Source organism: Paramisgurnus dabryanus, chromosome 15 (assembly GCF_030506205.2).
Source record: "Paramisgurnus dabryanus chromosome 15, PD_genome_1.1, whole genome shotgun sequence".
NCBI classification, from domain to species: domain Eukaryota; kingdom Metazoa; phylum Chordata; class Actinopteri; order Cypriniformes; family Cobitidae; genus Paramisgurnus; species Paramisgurnus dabryanus.
In genome coordinates, this window is record NC_133351.1 from 12,202,009 (window position 1) to 12,226,475 (window position 24,467).

At 37.2% G+C, this 24,467-nt stretch overlaps 1 long non-coding RNA gene across 1 annotated transcript; it reads left to right on the plus strand.

The window, feature by feature from the left end:
• Window positions 1–8,169: 8,169 nt before the first annotated feature.
• On the plus strand, window positions 8,170–8,753 carry LOC141280854 (uncharacterized). Its single transcript, XR_012335167.1, has 2 exons — window positions 8,170–8,289; window positions 8,495–8,753. It is a non-coding gene; the product is annotated as an uncharacterized lncRNA (long non-coding RNA).
• The last annotated feature ends 15,714 nt before the right edge of the window (window positions 8,754–24,467 follow it).

Below are 24,467 nucleotides of genomic sequence, written 5' to 3' on the forward strand. Positions count from 1 at the left end.
GACAGATACCTGTACTCAATGTTGTGGTATCGACATCAGTATTAGACATAAAAAAGTGGGATCGGCCCAGCCCAAATATAAACCAGGGGTAGGCAATGTCAGTCCTGGAGTACCAATTGTCCTACAGAGTTTAGTTCCAGCTCTATTCAAGCACACCTGAAATAGCCAATCAAGGTCTAAAGAGTCACCTGGAAACTAGTTTAAGCAAAAATTTAACTAAAATTTAGGCAAGGTTTTATCAGGGTTAGAGCTAAAATCTGCAGGAGATTGGCACTCCAGGACCGACTTTGCCTACCTCTGATATAAACAGTATGTACAATCCACATTATCAGAAAAAAATGTCAAAAATTATCACGAGCTCTAAGGTGGGCAATAATCTGTTAAAAAGTCATAATCAGTGGTGTAGCAAGTCAGGCCCATTTGCAAATAACGAACAACAAGTGCAACAAAGAGTCATTTATCGTAAAGAGCTCAAGCACCAAGTGATTGGCGAAAGCACTGGACACAGTCTGAGACCACACATGCAAACTTTGGGCAAGGAAAGAGATTCACGATTGCAATGATATGTGTCAGTTTTGTGCAAAGGAAATCTGTGTAGAGAGGAGAGAGGTTCAAATATTATATTAATGTACTTCATGCAACAATAATGCCATCTCAACATTTGTCAGTAAAATAATGAAGTCATAAATCTCTTTTAACAGAAATCAAGTTCATAAAATACAATCTGTATAAACAAGTTGACAAAATTCATGTACATTTCTTGACTGAGCAGTTTTCATTAAAATGCAAACTATTTGTTTCATGCATATTTCCAATGTGTTTTATTTGTTTTCGGAAAACTTACATCAACTCATGTTAGGCTTGTGCACCGTACAGAACATGCATGCCGAGTACATAAGCTCGGAATATTGGATCATTTCGAGTCGAATTGACTGTCGAGCACTTCCGATAGCAGTGGCGGCCGGTGACTTCTTTTTTTGAGGATGCACAATGCGAAGTTCGTCACAACATGTATGTAGCCCATCATGTGTGTGGTTTGTAATTTCAAAATATGTGTTCTGCACATCGAGTGAACCTGTGTGCATCATGTGTCTTATCAAAATAAGTGCCTGCTGCAGACGCGTCTAAAGGGTTTACTGATAAGCGAGTGTCTTGCGGGTATTTTGTGAACGTGAGCGTCTCTTTTATCTTAAACGGTTTTGACGCATGTGCAGCAGGCGCTTATTTTGACAAAACACGTGCAACACACATGACACTCCAAACACATATTTTGAATTTGCGACCCTCAGAAGAGCAGTCATGAGCCACCACTGTCTGATAGTGGGTAACATATGGATCATAAATGCGAGACGCAAACTGTTTAAAACAAGCAATAAAATGCATCACAATTTTATAGATGCGAGCCCCAATCTGCCAGGGCCCATGCACAAAAGTGTACTTTTTAAAGGGTACCGCTGCTAGTGACAACTAGGGAGCATTTTTTTCTGACAGTGCAGAAAGTTTAAGATAGATTCAGGGAGAGAAATGAATCAGGTCACTGCGTAAAAATGCAAGCAAACTTGGGGTGAATAGATGCGCTTTTAAGAGCATTAAAATGGGGCACTATCCAATGTCATTATAAAGCTGAAAAGGCACAGGATATTATATAATATAATCCTGATTGTGTTATTGGGGTATTGGTTGTAATAAGAAAGTCATTTACACCTAGGACGGTTTGAGGATGAGTAAAATATCGGCTCATTTTAATTTTGGGATGAACTACTCCTTTAATATTACTCATTGTTAATTCCTGTTAGCTAATGCATTAACTAAAATTAACAAATATAAGCAATGTCTATTAACATTTACGGAAACATTTAGGGATGCTCATATATCGGCCAAAAATCCTAAGAATCAAAAGCGGTCGGTAAAATGAATCAGATCTGTGTGATTATTATTTAAAAAATTATAATAATAATTTCATTCACTCCATTCAAGAAAGTGTGTGTTTTGGCTGTGAAACACACCATATGTTTGCACAAAGATTATCCAGAGTCAGCAGGATTTGGGTAAAGGTGGAACATATTGTTTAATGTACAGATGTTTCAGCTTCTGTCATGGGGATCAGTCATTTGCTGAATTCTTTGTTTCTCTTCTCATCCGGTTATCCCGCCGAGCCCTTATTGTGAAGTCTTGCTCACCTTTGAGCCTCCGGCTTCTTATTCCCGCACGGGGCAGAGGATTTAGGCCAATCCGAGGGCCAGAACTGCTCAGTGCCTTTGAAGTGAGAAGCTTTGGCAGTAGATCTGCTGGTTTTGTAAGAAAAGGTGCCTTTGAAATGCAGCAGCACGGAGGACGTCTCGCTCCTGCGACTCACGTTTCACCATTTAGAGTCAAAGATGTGAAAAAGATGGAAGTGCGAAAAGTGTGGCGTTAATAATATAACTGCTTTAAATATAACCATCATCATTTATATTCAAGGGCAGCGGGCCCTCTGGGAACCAGAGCGAGGCTGTCGAATCCCCAGAGAGTGTCTTAGTGTAAGTGCATGATGGGATGGGTCAGCAAGGCGCCGCTCAAGACGTTACATTAAAGAAACAATCTTTCTCTCTTTTTAGCTCGTTGTGCAACTGCAGGGGTTGCAATACCAAAAGCCAAACACACACACACACACACACACACCGCTCTCATGTCTGACTTAAAGTTGCTTGAGGAAAAGTTTGCTTTTAATGCGATCTCTCTATCTCCCACTGATTTACTTTACAGCAGTGCAGAGGGAAATCTCTGTGCAAGGCAAAATAACAAAGCCAAGAAACTGAGTTCTGAGAAATGTGGTACATTTTTAGCAGTGGCACAGCATGCTGTATTTCTTCTTTAGGATTTCAGTGGCGGTCAGAGTTTCGATGCTGAACCAAGATGGTCTGTACTAGTTTGTCCTGGTCCAGCTTTTGTCCCCTGGTTGAAGATGATGCAACTACGATGTCTGGCTATTTGAAAGTAGACATAGTTTGATAGAATAAAATATTAGGCCAGCAATATATACTGTAGGGTGTAAATATTTTATTATCCAGAGTCTGATCATTTATTTATGCTTAAATACATAAGATAGATATTTTACACTGTTTGCTACACTGAGGTCACAACTCTTGAACCAACATCATATTAAAATAAAATTGAACTGAACTGAATTACAATGAATAAAAAAAAATAATATGAATTTTCTTCAGGATCCAAAGTGATTACATGACATTTACAGTATGACAAAAACCTGGTGATGAGATCTAATGCAATTGTCCACGTAAAGTGATAGAGAGCAAGAGCACGGAGCAAATATGTGAGAGAGATAAAATGGTATTACTAACACACATGTCAGATTAGCAAGTCCAGCTAGTAAACACTTCTCAGTTTTACTCCTGTAAGGTCTGCACCTCTGGTAGGAAATCACAATGAGAGTTCCTTTGAAGAAAACAATTTAATCTTCCTTTAAAAAGCAATTAATGATACTTTAAATGAAATGCCTAAAGGTCAAGCATTGATTGAATTCCCCTGTAATCGCTCAGCGGCAATAAGAAAAATATCCCAGCAGCTCGCTTTCAGTTTCTGTAAATGTGTGCGCACCTGCTCGCTTTTATGTGACCTTCACATATAAATCACTTAGAGAAAGACAAATGCTGGAACTTAAACTATTATGAGGTTGAACAGAGTTCATGGCTTTTACTGGGAAGCTTGATCCTTGGTAACAGGTTCCAACAGCACTAACACAATCAGGGATTTGCAGCTGGCATGCTCATGTTACGTTGTACCCATCCATATTTTTTATTTGACAAACATGTTTTCATTTTTTTACCTTGATGTAAAAGTAAAGAAAGAAATGAACATGAATTACAGAAATCTACCTGCCAACCGACCTGCCAACCTACTTGCCAACCTGCCTGCCAACTTACCTACCTACCTACCTACCATATATATATATACATATACACTCACCTAAAGGATTATTAGGAACACCATACTAATACTGTGTTTGACCCTCTTTCGCCTTCAGAACTGCCTTAATTCTACGTGGCATTGACTCAACAAGGTGCTGAAAGCATTCTTTAGAAATGTTGGCCGATATTGATAGGATAGCATCTTGCAGTTGATGGAAATTTGTGGGATGCACATCCATGGCACGAAGCTACATTTCCACCATATCCAAAAGATGCTCTATTGGGATGAGATCTGGTGACAGTGGGGGCCATTGTTTACAGTGAACTCATCGTCGTATTCAAAAAAACAATTTGAAATGATTCGAGCTTTGTGGTGCATTATCCTGCTGGAAGTAGCCATCAGAGGATGGGTACATGGTGGTCATACAGGGATGGACATGGTCAGAAACAATGCTCAGGTAGGCCGTGGCATTTAAATGATGTCCAATTGGCACTAAGGGGCCTAAAGTGTGCCAAGAAAACATCCCCCACACACCATTACACCACCACCAACGGCCTGCACAGTGGTAATAAGGCATGATGGATCCATGTTCTCATTCTGTTTACGCCAAATTCTGACATCTGAATGTCTCAACAGAACTCAAGACTCATCAGACCAGGCAACATTTTTCCAGTCTTCAACTGTCCAATTTTGGTGAGCTTGTGCTAATTGTAGCCTCTTTTTCCTATTTTTTAGTGGAGATGAGTGGTATGCGGTGGGGTCTTCTGCTGTTGTAGCCAATCCACCTCAAGGTTCATGCGTGTTGTGGCTTCACAAATGCTTTGCTGCATACCTCGGTTGTAACAAGTGTTTATTTCAGTCAAAGTTGCTCTTCTATCAACTTAAATCAGTCGGCCCATTCTCCTCTGACCTCTAGCATCAACAAGGCATTTTCGCCCACAGGACCACCGCATTCTGGATGCATTTCCCTTTTCACACCATTCTTGTATACCCTAGAAAGGGTTGTGCCTGAAAATCCCACTAACTGAACAACCATACCACGCTCAAAATTGCTTAAATCAACTTTCTTTCCCATTCTGACATTCAGTTTAGAGCGTGTTCCCATAGGTATTCCCATAGGTGCATTTGTGGTATTCCATAGTTTTGATGAATTTAATGTTATATGTGAGAAAAAAATTATAAAGAATAAGTTACCCTAAATGTTTGACTATAGTGGACATAAACCAGACATGCACGTTTTTATAGTTTTTAAAGCATATTTACAGCAATCCTACCTTCACCAATGAGGATAAACTGAGCATCCTCATTCCAAAGACAAGGAGATGTTTTAGCATAAAGGGAGCTCTTTTCACCGATCTGCTAAAATAGCTGGAACTAAATGGTCTTCACTGTCAATTTATTGCCACTCACAAATGAATACAGTAATCATTCTTCAAGCCCATTTTTCAACTAGACTTTCCCATAGACATAAACTAAATAAAATGATTGCTTAGTAAAATAGTGCTCTACTGGCAAGTCACGTCACAGGAACATCAAGCTTTCTAGATTTAATTTATTTGCATTGCATTGCTTGAAGAATAAAGATTTCTTTCATAACAAATCGTTTCAACATCGTGACGCCATGTCTGGTTGTTTGAATAAACATGTGGAGCACTGCATCCCATTTTTCCAGGATGTTTACCAGTGATATCATGTAATGTTGTTAATGCACACTCAACCATGCTGTTCCACTCACAAAAAGCACTCTGTCAAAATGAGGATGCCTATGAGAAGAGTGATGGCCTTCACATTTGCCAAGCGCACCATTAAGGAAATGTTTAGACCCATAAACAAAATGACATAACGGGCAGCTATACCCCTTAACAATGCCATAAGAGGAAGGTTATGGCATTTGCCTGCACTCAAAAGCAGAGCTTTAAACTTTGAGAGCATAAATCTGGCCGTGTCAGTGGAGATTGTGACTTTCATCAGTTCCTGTCACCCTGAACTGTGGATCGTGACGTCACCTTTGGTGTAGCTGTGTGATTTATGGGAACCAGAGAGTCGCTTGCCGTCTCAACATCAGTTACGTCAATGATACAAAAACACAATTCAGTTAGTGTAGTCTTATACGGCACATCCGTTCATTTACCGTCAATCTCATTTTATTTGTGGGTTTGTTTACATGTAACGTGTGAGCTTTTGATACGTAACCTAAAACACACAATTTTCCAGTATTCAATCTGCAAAATTTGCTTTTACATTCACGCATTTAATAGATTCTTTTAGTAAATGATTCTGAGGGCATTCGGGGTATTTCATCAGGATATGTGTTACCTGGGATCAAGAGATCCTCTAGTTGATTAATTTTTTCTGTATGCAATGTGTGGGAGAAAGTCCATTGGAAAGATTTGACTTCGGATACCAGACGGAGAATCAATAACGATGTTCTCAATTACAGGAACAGTGAGAGCCCCACAGAAGGTTCTAATGAGTTACTTAAGCCTAGCATAGGTCAGAAAGTAAGAGAAGAAAAGGAGTGAAAAATGTTGTGGTGAGAGAGAGAAAGAGAGAGATAAAGAAAGAGAGAAAGAGAAACTCTGCTCATAAATAGATCAGGATGCTACTTGAAACTAAAGGTTTGCTGGTTGCAATCATCATTATTCATTAATCTGTCAAGGTTCAGTGCTGGTGCATCATCAAGGTCAATTTAGCTTGTAAAGCATGCTTGAAAGGATGTGAAATGGATGAGTTGAAGACGATGTATATAACAAAGCATAGCAAATATCAATTCAAAGTGATTTAGAAAGAAAGGAAGGAAGGATGGATTTCTTGAAATGTCATGCTTTTCACTCCAGACTGTATTAATTGCTAAAAGTTTTAATGCAGACACATAGACACATTATATATATATATAATTTATTTTATTTAATCTTTCTAACATCTCACAGTAGCTGCGTTTCTATTAAAGATTTGAACAACACTTTAGCCTAATTATCTAAATGTTGACAAAAACTAACAGCAGTAGACATGAATTGCTTTTGTGGTATTTTGATGTCATGCGCTTGTCTTTATGACACAACATGAAGTCGAAAACACCTCTTCTGTCTTGTCCTTCAACCAAACATACAGTACCAGATTAAAAGAATGATCATGTGATTTTTATGCACGTCAGGTGACCTGTAGATGCGAAAAACAAGTGTTTTGGTGGCATGTAAGTACATTTTTTCATCATATGTGTTTTTCGGATTCTAAGTTGGGTGTGTAAGATGCCAAATCCAAAGCTATGTCATATTAATCAGTGTCTTGTTGAATAAAACATAGCATCGCTTTGAAATATGTCTGCAGCTTTTAGAAACTTTTTTGGTGCGCTTGAAAGTATTTTCACACAGCGGGATTAATTGTAACGCTGTGTTACAACTAACCGCTCAGCACTTACGATATGAAAACCGCTAACGTTAGGGTAATTCTTGCCGGGTTTTTTTTTTAAATAGGCTACACACGAATGATTGCTGGCTGCCAACAAAATAAATGTGACTGTCTTATCAAAAATAGTGTGTCAAATTTATTTTTGTTCATATCTTTAATATTGATTGAATAAGTTCACGTCAAATATTGAAATCGGTAACACTTTATTTTACGACCCGCAAAGTACCGCGTAATTAAACCGAATTTACAGCGTACCTATTTGTAACAACAGGGTAGGTAACCTGTAGGTATAAGGGAATAATATTTTAAGTTTGGGGTAATAAGGGGGTAAGAATATGAAGAATTATAAATTATTTATACTCTAAGTATTTTATAACAACAGGACCTATTGTAATATTCCGTGGTATGTATGACTTAGTCAAATCTATGGGGAAATTATGTTTTATTTATTTTTTATTGTGAATTTTTCATATTGACTACTGAATGTTGTATACAGTCAATGTCTACGAGCCACATCGGCAAATAAATATAACAGCATATCACTTTTATTTTAGTAGCCTATATTACTTGCTTTTAATAACAAAAGTCAAGCTGATTTAATGTGGTTATCTTTTTTTAAGGTAAGTACAATAAAAATAGCAACTTATTCCCTATTTACCAGGAAACTCCTACATTTGCGGACATATTTGAAGTGGTGCTTTGCAATTTATTTACTGTAAACACAAGTATTTTAGCCAAATATAATTTATGCAATGGCAAACCAGAATGAAACAACAGCAGATATCAGCTCCCGCTAAAGCAAAAGTCGACTACATGCGTAGACTACTGCGCAGGTGTAGAGCGCGCGGTCGTCTGCAGGAGGTTTGCTGGAACGCGATCCTGAGGTGAACTTTCTTTAAGAGGTTTTAAAAACGTTCTACACTGTGAAGTACAGCTGCGAGTGATGTTAGCAGGTTCCGCATGCTGGATAAGGTGACTGGTTTTGTTAATACATGACTCACGCATTTCAAACAATGTTTTTCAAGAAAGTTGCTAGCTAACGGTAGCAGGTTAGCTAGCACATAAGTAAGCCTAACATTTATAAACGTAACTGGCTTAGAAAACTCTGTTTCTGTCAAGGCACAGTGAAGAAACATTTACTGAAGGCTTTCATTTATGTTTTTTATATGTAATGCAGAACAGCATTTGTGAGACGACATCAACTCATCATCCGAGTGGACAAGAACACCAACAGAGGAAGCCAAGCCGCAAAAACAATGAAAAATTGTCATGACTTTTTATTTTAAATAAAAGTTATGTGATAATAAACATTAAGTGTTGGCTTAATTATAGTGTTTTAAAGATGTTTTGAAATAAGTTGTTTTAAAATAAAAATAACAATATTCTGTATGTTTATGGTATTTACCCTATAACATTTATTAACAAGAGGTGAACAAAGCACCACTTTAGTTTACAGCCCGCAAATATGCGAGTTACCTGGTACATACACAGAACAAGCGGGGAATAAGCCCCACTTCAATTTACAGCCCGCAAATATAAGAGTTACCTGGTACATACACAGAACAATCGGGGAATAAGCCCCACTTCAATTTACAGCCCGCAAATATAAGAGTTACCTGGTAACTCCTGTATACATATACAGATCAAAGAGGTACAAGTTGCTATTATCTTTATTGTGTGTTATATTTTATTTGCCGACGTGGCTTGTAGACATCAACTGTAGGCTATACAAAACACTTCATCAGGTAAGTAGCAAATATGAAAAAAAAAAAACTATTACACATAGACCATATTACCCATAGACGTAAGTCATACATACCACGTAATATTACAATAGGTACCCTGTAGTTATGAAATACTTAGAGAATAATTTTCCATATATTCTTACCCCCTTATTACCCCAAACTTAAAATATTATTCCCTTATAACTACAAGTACGTACTGTAGAGGTACTCTGTTGTTACAAATAGGTACGCTGTAAATTCGGTTTAATTACGCGGTACTTTGCGGGTCGTAAAATAAAGTGTTACCTTGAAATCATAATGAAATGAATTACTAAAATCAGACGTTGATGCTCATTATCTCAGAATGAGATTTTGAAACTGTAGTATGGTTATTACAGACTGGGTCACATATAAAAAATGTTTTGTCATAATTGTGCTGCTTTTCTCACATATTTAGACATTTGTATCCATTTATAATTGAACTATTGTTAGAAAAGGGCTGGATTAATTAATACAGTGTGGATACCTGTCTATTATAAACAGAAATATAAACAATGCACTTCACTTACAATATCCAACTTAACCTACGTTAATAGGGGATTATCACGCTAATATGTAATATTTCCACTTTCAGCGCCGTGCACGCCCACTTCAGGTGGATCGTAATGCCAGCTCTGCTGGTTCAGATTGAATAAAAAAGTTGTTTATAAAGATATGTAAAGAACCGATGGTGTTGTAGAAATGTAGTAAAGTAAAAGTACAGATCATTTGTTGCGAAATGTAACAAAGTAAAAGTCAAAAGTATGCACTATAGATTTTACTAATGTTAATTACAAATACGTGGAAAATGTACTTAAATCAGTAACGAAGTATTTGTACTTCGTTAACTTACATTCCACCACTGCCTAACCCCTCGTTCAGACAGCCAGCGACGTTATCGCTGTGTGTCGCTCGTCTCTTACAATGACGCGTTTCCAAATCTGCTTGTCATAAACAAATGAGTACCATCCAGGCCAGTAACTGACGAGAGAAGAATGACGTGAACTCCACTGCTTTGTTCTCATTGGTAGTCGCTTCCGGAAATGTGCTTGACATTTGCATAAAGTTAAACTTTTCTTAACTTTCTCGTGGCGCTGGACACGCCCATACGGTCGCCAACGGTCACTTTCGCTCGTGTCGCCGGAAGTCGCCCGGTTTCCATTGAAATGAATGAGATCGCGTCGCTCTGCTACTGCTGGTCGTTGGCTGTCGGGGCGGGGCGTAACAGGATGATAGATACCAAACCTTATTACACCAGAAGTGGACATGCACAAAGTTGACAAGTCCTGCCCATGACACCTGGAAGCGTTATAATCAAAAATGCAGGGACAACTCTGTGTGCTGTATAGCCTACTTTCCTTTAAAAGAAAGTATTCTTACTTTAATGAAACCTGGCTAAAATGATTAGTATTTAATATAGATAGTTAGCAATTCTATGTCATACTATACTCTAATAAATATCTCTAAAATATTTCACTTACACCATATTGTTTTACTCAATGCATCATAGTATGGACTCCACTGATTATGCATAATGTATGATAGCATTTTAGAAACTGGGTATGTTTAAAAGGTATTATATTCATACATCTGCATCTACTGTACAGCATATCTACTGTATATAATGTCTGTATGATGGTTTTGCGATAGAGCTTACTGAATGCCTTAGAGGGATATCACCAGCCATCATTTCTTCTCTCTTTCAAGAAGACTGTTTCCCTCTGTGAAAATCACTGTGTTTAGCGTCAGAGAGGGTGAAAGATTCTGACAGCTTCAGTTGGCTTGTCAGTGTATCGGGTCAGGGGGTCAGGATGGTTATACGTACCCATCAGACTTGCAGTTTTACAGATTGTTTAGATGGCAGAAAGATAGGGCAAATGCAGGTCTGATTTCATCATTTTATACTTACAAACGAAAATGTTAAGCCTCGGTCTATGCTCTGGTTCAAATAGGACTCACATACAAAATGTCATTTTATGATACTTACTATTTATGGTGCTTTGTGTCATTCTTTTGTGTAATTGTGCGCCATCATTTACAAAATTATGTAATTTTATAGAGTGTTTAAATAACAATGAAAAAAATTATACCAGAGCATAGTTTTGTCTATATAAAAAAGTTAATGTGAAATAATTTACATAATTTATATGAAGTTTTCATTGCTAGTCACAACAAAACCCCATGGTTCCCTTTCAACACGTTTTCTCATAGACATTAGATGTGTTTTATCTTATTACTTGTAGACAAGTTTAGACCACATGTTGATATATATATATATATATATATATATATATATATATATATATATATATATATATATATTCAATTTGTTTTTAAACATGCCCATTTATTCTGCAAATAAAGGTCATTACAGAACACAACTGTAAATTACTAAAAAAAAGCTAAATTAATGCTTATTTAAAATGCATGTTTCTGTCAATTTTCTCAAAATCACCACAACAAAAGCTGAAGCCATACTGTGTGTATTTCTGCGTATAATGTCCAGTAAACTCAAATGAAAGAAAAATAATTAGGTGTTGGGTAACAAATCAACAACCTCAGTCGTTGGCTTGTAATTAAACCTATATGCTGGTTTATTTGGCATATATATTTTAGTTGGCTAAAATATAAACAATTTCTAGATTAATAAAATCCAACAAGTTGGGTTTGTCCCTTTCTGACCCAACGCTGGGTTTAAAAAAATACTAATTTAAAAGTAATACCGATACTGTGTGCCATATACACCATTTATCTAAACTGCCAGGTGCTTGATGCACATAATAAAAATTTTAAAAGGCAACCATAAGATGCCAAATTTAATGTTATTTGAGGATGTGACAATTTTATAATTGCAAGTTTACTAAACTAAAACTGAAATTAAAATGAATAAATGTCAAAAATGGGTTAAGTGGGAACCTATGAGACACTGTGTCTTTTTTTGCACTCTAAATGCTGTTTTTTAACCCATGGTAGGAAAAAATGGACAAGCCCATACTTTTAAATCAACCTGTGTTGGGTTCTTTCAACCCAAAATGCTGCACTGTTTGAACCTGTTTGAGTTAAATATAGACATTTTCTAGGTTCATTTAAAACAGTGGATCTAACTTTTTGACATGCACATCCCTTTGTGTAACAAACAATTTCAAACTTAGAAGATAAATAATTTGAATTAAACAAAACATATTAAATGATATAATGTTACACTCTAAAAATTGCTGTTTTTTAACCCATTTTGGGAACACCTGCTGGGTTAAAATTGACCCCATGCCGGGTTAAAAATGACCCAATGTTGGGTTGCTGTAACAACAAGCCATTTTTAGAGTGTGTACTTTTGGTTAGTAGTCTTATTTTTCTGAGGTTTAATTACACATAATTTATGATAAATTCATGTATTTTATAAAATGTCATATAACCAGGGTCCCTTCGGCACCTTTCACACACCCCCAAGTGGGCCTGCCCCATAAACCATGGGATGAAACAACCCTGCATTTTTTATAGCATGCATTTTTGTAAAACCAACAGTCTATTACAGTCTTAAGTGAGAAGACTATTGATGGGTCAAGATGCACATTTCTGAAGAATCACGTATATTGACAATGCTAATCATCTGGGCTGTGGTCACATTGACACCAGTTCTACATTATGTATGTGTGTGTATGAGATTAGTATAAGGACCAGCACTTCAGCTTGTTCTTTTCAGGTCACTGAGTGACAGATGAGTTTAATCTAAGAGGCCGGCCCAGACGCTGAATATTGATGGGGGCAGAGAACTAGTTAACCTTTCTGAAAGCAACAAGATCTCATTTTTTGTTGCCTCTGTGTGTGTGCCTGATTGTTTGACATATAAACTGGAGATTATAGATTATGAGTTTAACCATTAGTTCGGGTTCTGCGTTGCTAACAGCACTGACATATGGGCTAAATGTATGCCAAGGCCAAAAATTTAATTACGAAAATCATCATTATATGACCGCTTTTCAACATACAGCTTTCTATTGAATCATCATATGTTATGAATAGATATCCATTATTTAAGAAATAAGAGATTTCATTATCTAAAATAGCAAACAATTCCTTCTGACTGAAATTCAATTCACTGAATCTCTGTTTGCAGGATTCATTCGTTTCACAGAATGCATCGCTACACAAGTGGGATACAAAGGTGATGTGAACTTGGCCTTAATATATAGCAAAAATGTCATTAAACTTTTCCCTCCTCCTCTACTTTATCCATCATCTGTTTCATATCTCACCGTCCCCTCTCCGCCACTTCTTCCAGCAAATAAATCTTTATTGAAAATCAGAATCTCTGAGCAGAAAGCTTGTAACAAAAGCAAAGAGCCTGTTTAATAATGTAGGTGGTGACCTACGTGTTATTGGAGACAGTATGATTGGAAATTACATTCAGGGGAGGAAATGTCAACATCTGGGATTTCTCCAAGAGGTTGTATGACCCCAGTTATTAGCAACAGATGCTCTGAAAAGCACAAATGTCACAGGCATGGGGAACCGAAGCACTGAGACTTGGAGAAGAAAGATTAAAGAGGACCAGCGGAGACAGGGCCACAAGATCTGACCTGTGTTAATGAGAGGAACATAAATGGATACTGAGGTGACCATCGGGCACTGACGTTTTTACTAGGGGTACAAGCTGATCTTCTAATCTGGTCAGGTTGATTTTGCTGCTCCCATCGTGATAGCTGACAAGTTAAAGGGCGTTTTGCAGGTAAAATTTTTCAACGAATTTGTGCAATTTGCTTGTTAATAATAAACATTTAAACTGTTATCCATTGTATTTTATGTTGTTGAGTATCACAAAACCCAAAAAAGTATGAAAAAGTACAGCGGTTTGCAATGATTCTCCTTTCCCCCACAACGCACTGTATGACGTCACGCTGGGGAGAGAATTTACCAAAGCAGCCTTGAGAGCATTGAGAATGACTATAGAAAGACGAGTAAAGTACAGTTCTGATAGCGCAGATTATTTAGATAGATAGATAGATAGATAGATAGATAGATAGATAGATAGATAGATAGATAGATAGATAGATAGATAGATAGATAGATAGATAGATAGATAGATAGATAGACAGACAGATGGATAGGCTAGTACAGAGAGCTAGGCAGACAGCCAGATAGCATAACGTTAGCATATTATCTTCGTGTAGAAAGTAAACAAACAATTAACATACTCGTGCATGCTGGCTTGAGGGGGTCCATGATCCTGCCTGAAGTGGGTGTAACTTTTATGCGATCTTCAGCACAAACGGTTTTGGCAGCATGTCTCTAATCCTGGAAGGTGAGTGAAGCACGTCACATCTGTTCGCGGGGACCAGCGACCCAAACGCACTCACTGTCTTACAGCCAGTAGCGAAATGGCAATCGAGAGAGTCGGGACTTTCCCGGTGGGTCGATCTGATAATAGTTATACGTTTCGAGTTAACAACACCGTCTGGCGGCGTGATGTGCGCCGGTTCCCGCAGCCCGCTGGTCAAAGTGCAGCCTCTCTGCTCAACAAAGTGTATGAAAGTGCTCAACCTGTTCGGCAGGTCCAAACATGTACAGGATTTATAAAAATACGGTGATCAATGAGCGGTTCCTCCTCAAATGGCATAGTCTGTCGTGATGTAAAAAGCCGCCGAACGCCTGTTTATTACAGTATGTATGCGGTCGGATCCGAGTGTGCTGCAGCTGCTGACTGCTGCGTATAAAATGATCGTGTGATTCGTTATAATCACATAAACAATATAACAAAGCATCCTTTTATTTCACAAAACAATATATTTGAGATATTATTTGATAGACTAGTAAGTGTGGATTAAGGATGTTTAAAAATCTCTAGCCTGGTGGTCAGGACATGAATGGATCAAATCAGCAGATTTGCGAAGTTTTATTTATCTCCACATATATCATAAATAATAATTAGCATGGTAACTTTGCAGTATAACACATTATATATTTCCTACGATGTATATATGATTTCCAAATTATATACGTAAGTATTAAACAGCAATAAATGTCTCATCTATCTCTATGGCTCTGGCTGAGTCTTTCTCCACTTCTCCCCAACGTGACGTCATCGCAGAATTGCGTTAAAATAACCGTTAATACCAAAAACGTAAAAAAAGTGGTCTTTAAGACCATTTTTGAGACATTTTAAAAATTATACACATATCTTGAGTGATTTATGTACCCATTAATCGACAGTGGTGGTTAACCTGCAACATGCACTTTAACCATCAAACTACACTTGCCTAACCTTTTAATTTTCTTGAAAAGGGAAATTGAACGAGGTGTGCGTGAGACGTCATATGTTACCACAGGGACAGATGCAATAAAGTACTTTAATCTTCGAGTCACAATGTAGCAGTGACTTTAAGATTTACTTGTGAATCATATGCATAACCAAATTTATATAGCTTATTATATTACCAGTCAAGCTGGAAAAAGCACTTCTGCAGTCAGATAATAGCAATTATAGTTGCATTTACATTAATTCACTTATAACAATAGGCTCAGAGGTACAAATGCTGTATGGGATTTTTATTTTAATGGGTCTGTTAAGATTATAAACAAATGATTTGTAAACAAATACTGAGAATTCCCCTGTCTGAATTTTTTTATGAATACACTAAAAAGTGGTACCAACAGGACAAAAACACTTAAGCCATCATTTTCTCTGTACCATACAATATAATTATTAAATGCATCTGTATAGGTCTTATGTGCCACATAATTGAACTTCAATTTGCTGTAGCCTCTTATTCTACAGGAACAGCAATTTTCAAATTACAAAAGGCACATACAGAGGTATTACTTAACTGTATGAATAACTCTGCATGAACACCGACCATTAATATACTTAGCAACTGAAATTAAACGTAGGTTTCAGACACAGGCTGTTGCTGGCTCAACTAATCTGCAACATAAAGAACGTTTTGTACCACGTCCTGTATTAATCATCTTTCCTCCTTCCCATCTGTTGTCATCATCAGTATATCATTGAAGATTAAATCAACTCAGTGTTGATTCACTAACACCTAGCTGATGATATTTTGCTGCTTACAAAAATGTAACAATGGGACATTCACCTTATTTTCAGTGATAATACAAAGGGAGCTCACAGGGAGTTGAAATGCTGATTAACTTCTTGCTGTGTAATGGTGTCAGAAATCCTTTCGCAGTGTTTTGCATATGCGTGATGGGTCGTACAGAGGATTTACGCAGGGAGGTTTCATTTACAATATGTTTGATGGCATAGGACTCCTCTTGTGCACAAAAATCCAAAAAAAAAAAAAAAAACAGTATGCATCCCTTATGTGTCTACATAGCACTAATACTGTATATGTTGCCATTTTCCTACTAAAAACCTGTGCACTTTTGCTAACAATGAGGGGCTCAGATGCAAAGCCGCTAAACGCCACAAAAATGAAATACAAATCTTCAAATCTGCTTAATCCTGACATCAGGCCGGTCAGAAATGCCACTTTGTGACAAAATAACAGCTTGTTGATTTTTCAGCAAAGTCCTCTAAGTGCACGGAAGATAAATTGATGTTGTGCGAATGACCGTGTTTCACATTCAACTTCCCTTGTAAGTACTAAGACCCGAATGCAACCAGAATGTGGCAGTACCATGGATCACACAGCGCCTCCTAATGTGTGGTTTAGTTTCTTTATTTTTACATTCTGACTTCATTATTTGCTATGTTTTTAGTTACATCCGTAGTGATTTTGCAACTGTTTACTATGTCTTGCCCAAAGAAGTGGATTTTTTAAGTGGAGGTTTTTGCCAAAAAGCTTGCTCTTAAAAGGTTTTGCAGTGAAAAACAGTCAAATTTTGGAAATACCAATAAAATTGCTAGAGTTTAAATTGGTACAACCTTTTCATTGAGATTAATGTGAAATGACTGAAACTAAACATAAAACCTGATAAAAATGCAAATTTACAAGAAAACATGTAAGACGCCTGGGTATGAAATGCTAAAGCAAGTTTAATCTTACTGTTGAAATAGCTGTTATGTTTTGTGTAATGATTTTCTATTTAAGGATATGTGATTTTGTGTTATTACATGTTTGTATAGCCTACAGCAAAATAAAGATTCACTGTGCATATTTGTACTGCGTTTGAGTTTGTTCTTAATGACTTTTAATGTAATGCAGCTCACAAATATTAAAATGCTTTAAAAAGATATACCCATCCATCCATCCATCCATCAATATATATATGATCACTATATAATTATAGTGATCATATATAATTGTTTCTCGGTGTCTTTAATAAATACATTCAGAAAATACAGGAAATGTGTATATAGTAATAAAAAACTGTATAAAAATTTAAACTGATGTGTCAAGTTTTTAGGGTAAACTCTCCTTCCACTTGAGCAATAGCAAGAAACTGCAGGATCTCTTAAACCTAAATAAAATTAAATCCTAATTTCTAATTTTAAAGAAATTAGTCTTTTTACTTCATTCTGCTAAAAAAAATGCTCAAGATGTTTTTAATGCCAAGAGAGGTCACACTTAACACAGACGATGCCTAAAGAAGACATTTTTTTTTACATATTTTCTGTATTTTCTGTTTGTATCTTACAAAGCCCCTAAGGGGACATGGAGCAAAAATTAAATAATGTTTAGTTTCACGTGAGCATGCAAAACTAAACTTTAAAGGTGCAGTGTATAGATTTTAGCGGCATCTATTGGTGAGATTGCATATTGCACCCCTCCCTTTTTAAGCACATAAAAAGGCTATGGTAGCCGTCACAGGACAAACATGTCATTGTCTGAGACAGCATAGTGACAAACGCGCTCTGTAGAGCAGTTTGTCTGTTTAGGGCTACTGTAGAAACATGATGCTGCAAAATGACGCTCCCATATATGGGGACCCGGGGTGTATGTCGATAAAAATGGCTCATTCTAAAACATTCTGAAAACATAGATATCAAAATTATATTGCATTGCTGTCAAAAGATCCGTCTTAAAATTACACACTGCACCTTTAAATTTTTTTACATATAAACTCTTTTATTACTCCAATGTCACCTTAGGGGCTCGGTAGTATCTTAATAAAATTTATCTAAAAATAAATATGGACGGATATTAAAACTTTTAAAACTGATGGTGGTGGCTTGATGGTGGTGGCCTAGACTATAAAATTTTATACATACAAAATACATTTTTCTGTTTCCTTCTTTTGTTTTATGTTATAATAGATTGTAACAAATAGTGTTAATTTGTCATACCACTATGTTTTGTCAGATTTGCACCTCAACTTTTTTATTTACTTATTTGCAAAGCAACAAAAAGTCAACCTTTTAAATTTTCAGCTGCTAATTGCATTGTGGGTTAATTTTATTATAATATTATTCTGTTGTGTTTTGTGGTAATTTAATTGTGCTTGTGGGCAAAAGCTTGGCAAAAACTTTTGTTTGCTTTGCGATCTACTTTGCTAAAGTATACACACACAAAACGCCTTTGATGTTGAGGGACAAAACTGCTGCATAAGCTATATTAAAGAGCATGGTCAACAACATCGAGACATGCCTTGATGTCTATCTGAGACCAATGAAAAATGCTGTGCTTCAATGCGGACAGTGCAACAATAAGAAAATAGGTATAGGGCAGAGTTTTGGCCAGGAGGCCTTACTTTAAAGTGTAGATGAAAGCTTTACAAATGTGGACTGCTTGCCCAGAGAGGGTTTGAACTCAAAATGCTCTGTATCTCTACTCTCCAAGACAACCCTAAAGATTCAAAGTGCACAGAGAGAGGACAAGAAATACAATGTAAACCCAAACACTACAACGTACTCATTAAAAAGGAATGAACTATACTCAAAAAGTTTATTTAACTTAAAAGTTTATTGTGTGTTGAACAATTTCCCCACTTTGAGTTCCACAAATAAAATGAGTCAAAGAACTGAATTTAAACTTTACTTTAAAGTCTTGTGTCAATCATATGGCTGATGCTACAAAAGTATACAAAGACCAAGCTTATCCCACAAGATAAGCTAGAAAGAAAGAGTGAATCTTTGTATGAGTTATTAGCTTATATTAGCATGCACAAGTGAACTCTGATCAAGTGTATCATATGGTGGCACTTCAAACTGTAAAGGGATTTACAACCCTCAGAGCCCTTGAGAAAAAAAGGTTCAGATATTCATCAGAAACTGACCATAATGTCAATAAACCACCAGAAATGTTCAAAAACTTGATGGCCGAGAGATGAGGGGAGTGGCCAAGTGGTTAAAGAGTTGTAATTTAACCTATGGTGGGTAGTTTCAAAACTAAATGCTGGGTTATTGGTGAGTAAATTATAAACTTTTTTAGTGCATTTGAGTCACTGGGTGTAAAGAACATGCTCTCACAAATTTCCGTGAAATAGTCGCGCAATATTTTGCTAATTTTGCGTGTCACTAGCCTCTTTCACACAGTAATTCTGGTAAATTACCATGAATTTACCAGAATGAATTTACCAGTAAATACAAAAATGTGCTGTTCACACATGCAGTGACATTCCGTCTTTTTACCAGTAAGACATCATTCACACATCAGTATCAAAATACCGGTAAATTCGGAGAGAAAGCGGAAGTTACCTGTGGCGCGCGGCCGACGAGCTCCGTCCGTGTCGTATTTGTAAACGGCGGGTTATGACTTAATATCCACGGTCCGTATTTTGTTGTTTTCACATCTGTGGCAAACGGTCGCGAAGTTGCTCGTGACCAAACAACATTGCGTTAGGCGGCGTCAAACGGAACCTGCGCGTTTGCACATTAGGCTTCACAGATGGTGTGCTAAGGACGTCGGCAATTTGGCAATTAGATGGTAAGCTGTTTTAAACAACTTTGGTGAAGAAATGTGGATGTTAACTTCAGGTGTGCTCGACTTTTAAGCAACATGTGTGTGGAAACGTCCGTAAACAGTCTGCGTCACCTGTATAAAAAACTTTCTGATTGGCCCGCCCGATCTGTCAGCGCGGTCTGACGTCATCTAAATGCCGGTAATGCTATATTTTTCGTTCACACACAGCGCTCACCGGCAAATTACCGTTAATCTTACAACCTGTCTTACTGGTAAATTGGGAGCACTGATTTACCGGAAAGGTTCTGTTCACACATGACATGTTAACTGCAATTTACCAGTAAATTACCAGTAAAGACTGTATGTGTGAAAGGGACTATTGTCACGTATTTCCACCATTTTACGTGCCCGTGCCATGACTTTCTTTTTCTTGTCACTTTCACATATTGGTTACTGAACTATTTTTCTTATTTTTAAACCATTGTCGCTTCAGCTTGGGGTCAGATTTGCTTTTTGCGTTATGACGTCACTTTAAATTTTGGTTTATATTATATTTTTGTATGCTTTTTAACCATTGTCGCCTGATGTTAGGGTTAGAGTTGGTTTGGGTAAGGATGTCATTTTATGTAACAGAAAGTCGTTCTAACCCCAAACCGAAGCGACAATGGTAAGAAAATAGGAAAAACAGTTGAGTAACCAATACGTGAAACTGACACGAAACAGAAATTGTGTCACGGGCACATAAAATAGAAATATGTGACAATGACACGTAAAAATTAGCAAAATATTGTGTGACCATTTCACGGATTTTGTGAGATCAAGTTGCTTTAAAATATCCTAGTCTTTTTGTGTGTGACTTTTACCAACAGCACCTTTGATCAAGACAATACACTTTAGTTTGCATCAGTAAAGAAAAACACTTGTTTTTAACTCTTAACGCTTGTAGTCTTTGGAAGAAATAAAAATGGTAACAAAAGAGATGATTATTGACATAGAAGCTTTCATTTGGAAGGCATAGCACAGATAATTTAGTCTTGGGACAATTAGATGAAACAAATATCTTAGTTATTAATGCGGACTTTCTCAGGAGAAAACCATAGATGCAGCTACTGTATTGTACATGAACGCTACTGTCATATTTAGCCCACAGATGGTAATAGTAATCATCATGCTAATTTATGTAAATCTCTCACTTGATACAATCACTTGATGTGACTTAACCTTTACCCTCATCTCTGTTATACAATCTAAGTGTCATAAAAAGGCAATTACATTTTACTGCTGACCTGCCCCTAGTGTCATTACAGAAACAAGCTTATGAATTATGATTCTGAGAGAAACATATTGCAAAAAACTTGTAATACTGGCCAAATTAAGCAAAATATCAATGCGAGCATTTTCAATGTTTCTGTCAGAGGGGTGATCAGGTCACATCACAATGGCTTTCTGAAAAGATGACAGCGGTAAATTGTTTGCAAAAGGTTATCTTCTTCAGAATCGTGTTTGACATCAGGTCAAAAATGTCTCAGACATGAAGAAAGATTTGTACAAGCCGATATTAGTTTGAATAGTTTTGTACAAATAAGCAGATGTCAATTTATAGCAGTGCAGAAAGGATAGCAATTGGTTAGCAGGTAAAGTCAAGGTCATGGGTTTAATGTCCAATACACAAGCTGATAAATGGGTAAATGAATGCAGCCTCAATTGCTTTGGATAAAAGCGTCTACCAAATGCATACTGTAAATGTAACCTGCACAAAAATTGCTTAGATACAAAAGGACCCTTTTGATTCACTGTCCCATTTGTGAATTTTCACTTCCACCACCAAACCATTATGTGTTCAGCTCTTATGTTTACAGCATCTGCAAAACTTGAATATTATCACAAATGGTGTATGGTACAAAAAAAACAACATCAACGTTCTTTAAAACCTCTCGAGAAAGGAAATCACACCATGATGGTGAGCAAATTATGAATTCATTTCTTGGGTGAACTATTCCTTTAAAACCTCTTGGGGCCGCCGGTTGCACTGTTGCATCACATCAAGAAGGTCCCTGGTTTCAGCCTTGGCTGGGTCTGAAGGTCTTTCTGTTTGGATTTTACATGTTATCCCTGTCAGCATGAGTTTACTCCAGCTACCACGGATTCTTCCCACAGTCCAAAGAGATGCAGGAAAGGTGAATTGAAGATGCCAAATTGTCCCTTCCCCAACTTGTGTATAGATTAACCATGGATATATCCATATACAGTAGCTGTAGTGGGGTTAAAAAATAAATTACTGATAATATTTGTCACTGGAGAAGCCTGTGATGGTTTCTGAATTTGTGATAAGAACCCAGTTCCTATGATTATCAGCATGTTGCAGTCTGATGCTGCAGTACTTTGGTTGTTCAGAGGGTGGTAGCAGAAATCCCTTTGACAACTCGCATCACTTTAATAGGCGAGATCGTATGGGGAATTTCAAAGCCCACCTTTGAACCTTTACAGAGACAGCAAACAACACAAAGCGGAGAAAGAACCAGACTGCATCTCCGGAGATTTCAGTTTTTAAACAAACCTATTTTCTTAACTGGTGCGGATGGAGGAGGTGAACAAATAACTAACACTGTGTCATGCTCATATGTAAGTCAGGCAGCTCATTGTTTTCTGCATCACCAGTGGATTTTTTTTAAACCTTGTGCAATGGACCGAACTTCAGTACTGCATTACAGCGTTTTCTCTTATCAAACCTCAATTGCATGAGCAAAAAATGTCAAAAATAGGTCCTATATCTGTCAAAAAGCATATCTTTGAACCTTAATAGTTCATATTAGAGCAGTGCTTCCCAATCCTGGTCCTTGAGTCATGGGGGAAAGAGCTGTCAGAGACCAATGACAGCACTGACCGTTGTGACTTGGGGCCCTTTTTTAACGATCTGAAACGCAAGTACGAAGCGCAAAGCGCAAGTGAGTTTGTGGGCGGATCTTGGGCGCTGTTGCTATTTTCCCGCCGTGAGAAATAACTCTTGCGCCGGGCGCAAATCAATAAGGGGTTGGTCTGAAGTAGGTTCATTATTCATAGGTGTGGTTTGGGCGTAACGTCAAATTAACAAATCAGAACGCTATCCAACATTCCCTTTAAACGCAAGGGCACAAGTTCCATGGCGGGTTGCTATTATTATGACGGATTTACCAGGCGTACGCCAGGAGCGGTTTACAGCCGAGGAGACCGACGTTCTTGTAAGAGCAGTCAAAGACAGAGAAGTTGTTTTGTATGAGGATAGGAGAAACCCGCCCAAATCAGCATCGGTTAAACAGGCGTGAGAGGAAATAGCCACAATTGTCTCATCAGCTGGCATCCCCATTGTTGCGCCAAGCACTACAATGATGTCAGGAGACGGGGGAATCCCAAGCTTGCCAGCATAAATCGGGCACGCCGTGTAACGGGAGGTGGATCTGCCTCTACACAGATCTGCGTCCACCCTCACCGCTGAAAGGGTTTGGGGGCTTTGAAATCGGACCCAAGAAACACAAGCAAGGTCCAACCCCAAAGTACTCTTACAAATTAAGTTCATATACATTAAGGTTTCTTATGAAAACATTTTAATTATTATTTACATAAAATAAACGTAATACAGCCACACAACAAACTTATGAAAATATTTTAATCGTTATTTGCATGAGAATTTATTATTATCTCATGTGTTAATATTTTTTATTGTAACAATTTATGATTTGCAAAAATAACTGTTGCATCTGTGTAGATTAGATAAGCAATATTACCAATATATAACCAATATTTACCCTTTACCAGTTGCTAAAGGTAAACAATATAGGATATATCGCCCCATTGACCACTTTTCACCATTTTGTCCTGACATTGCAAGCTGTTTTATTAGGCCGCAGTTGTTGGTTGATGCTACACAAACGTATTTTTCTGTGCATGCTGACTGCAAATTGAGCAGCAGTTCAGCTTCTCAAAGTCAAGGTCCTTTACTGTCATATGCACAAGTACTGTGTACAAGTACAATGAAAAACTTTATTAAGTGCTTATTCACATATACAATAGACACAATACAATTCAATAGACATTAACTGCTATGTACACAAAAATGTACACGTGTAAATAAAAAAATTATGAGAATTGCTATATATATAAGAGTCAAGACAATAATATAATAAAATGACCATAAGACAATAAAGTGAGGAGTTGCAAGGATGACATTTGCAAAGTGTCCAACTGTTAATGAAAAACAGGTACAATTTCTGTATTATAAACATGCCATTTCTTGGAACCTAAGGCTTTTAATCTTCATTCAACACTGTCCTATTAGAAATTTGACTCATCATCTAAAAATTAACTAACTGGATCATAATACTGAAGATATTTTACAGGCCATTACATTTATAGATATTGCACTGAGTGGCCCATAGACATATGGCATTTAAATTAAAACATATGTGACCTGAAAAATGATGCCTCATTATAAGATGCAGTCGCATTCGGTCAAAAAAGTGCTACAAACCACAAAGAAATGAAACTGTTGCTGTGTTCAAATGGTTCTCCGAGTCAATTAGCACCTCAATCGATCACTGCTCTAAACATATTA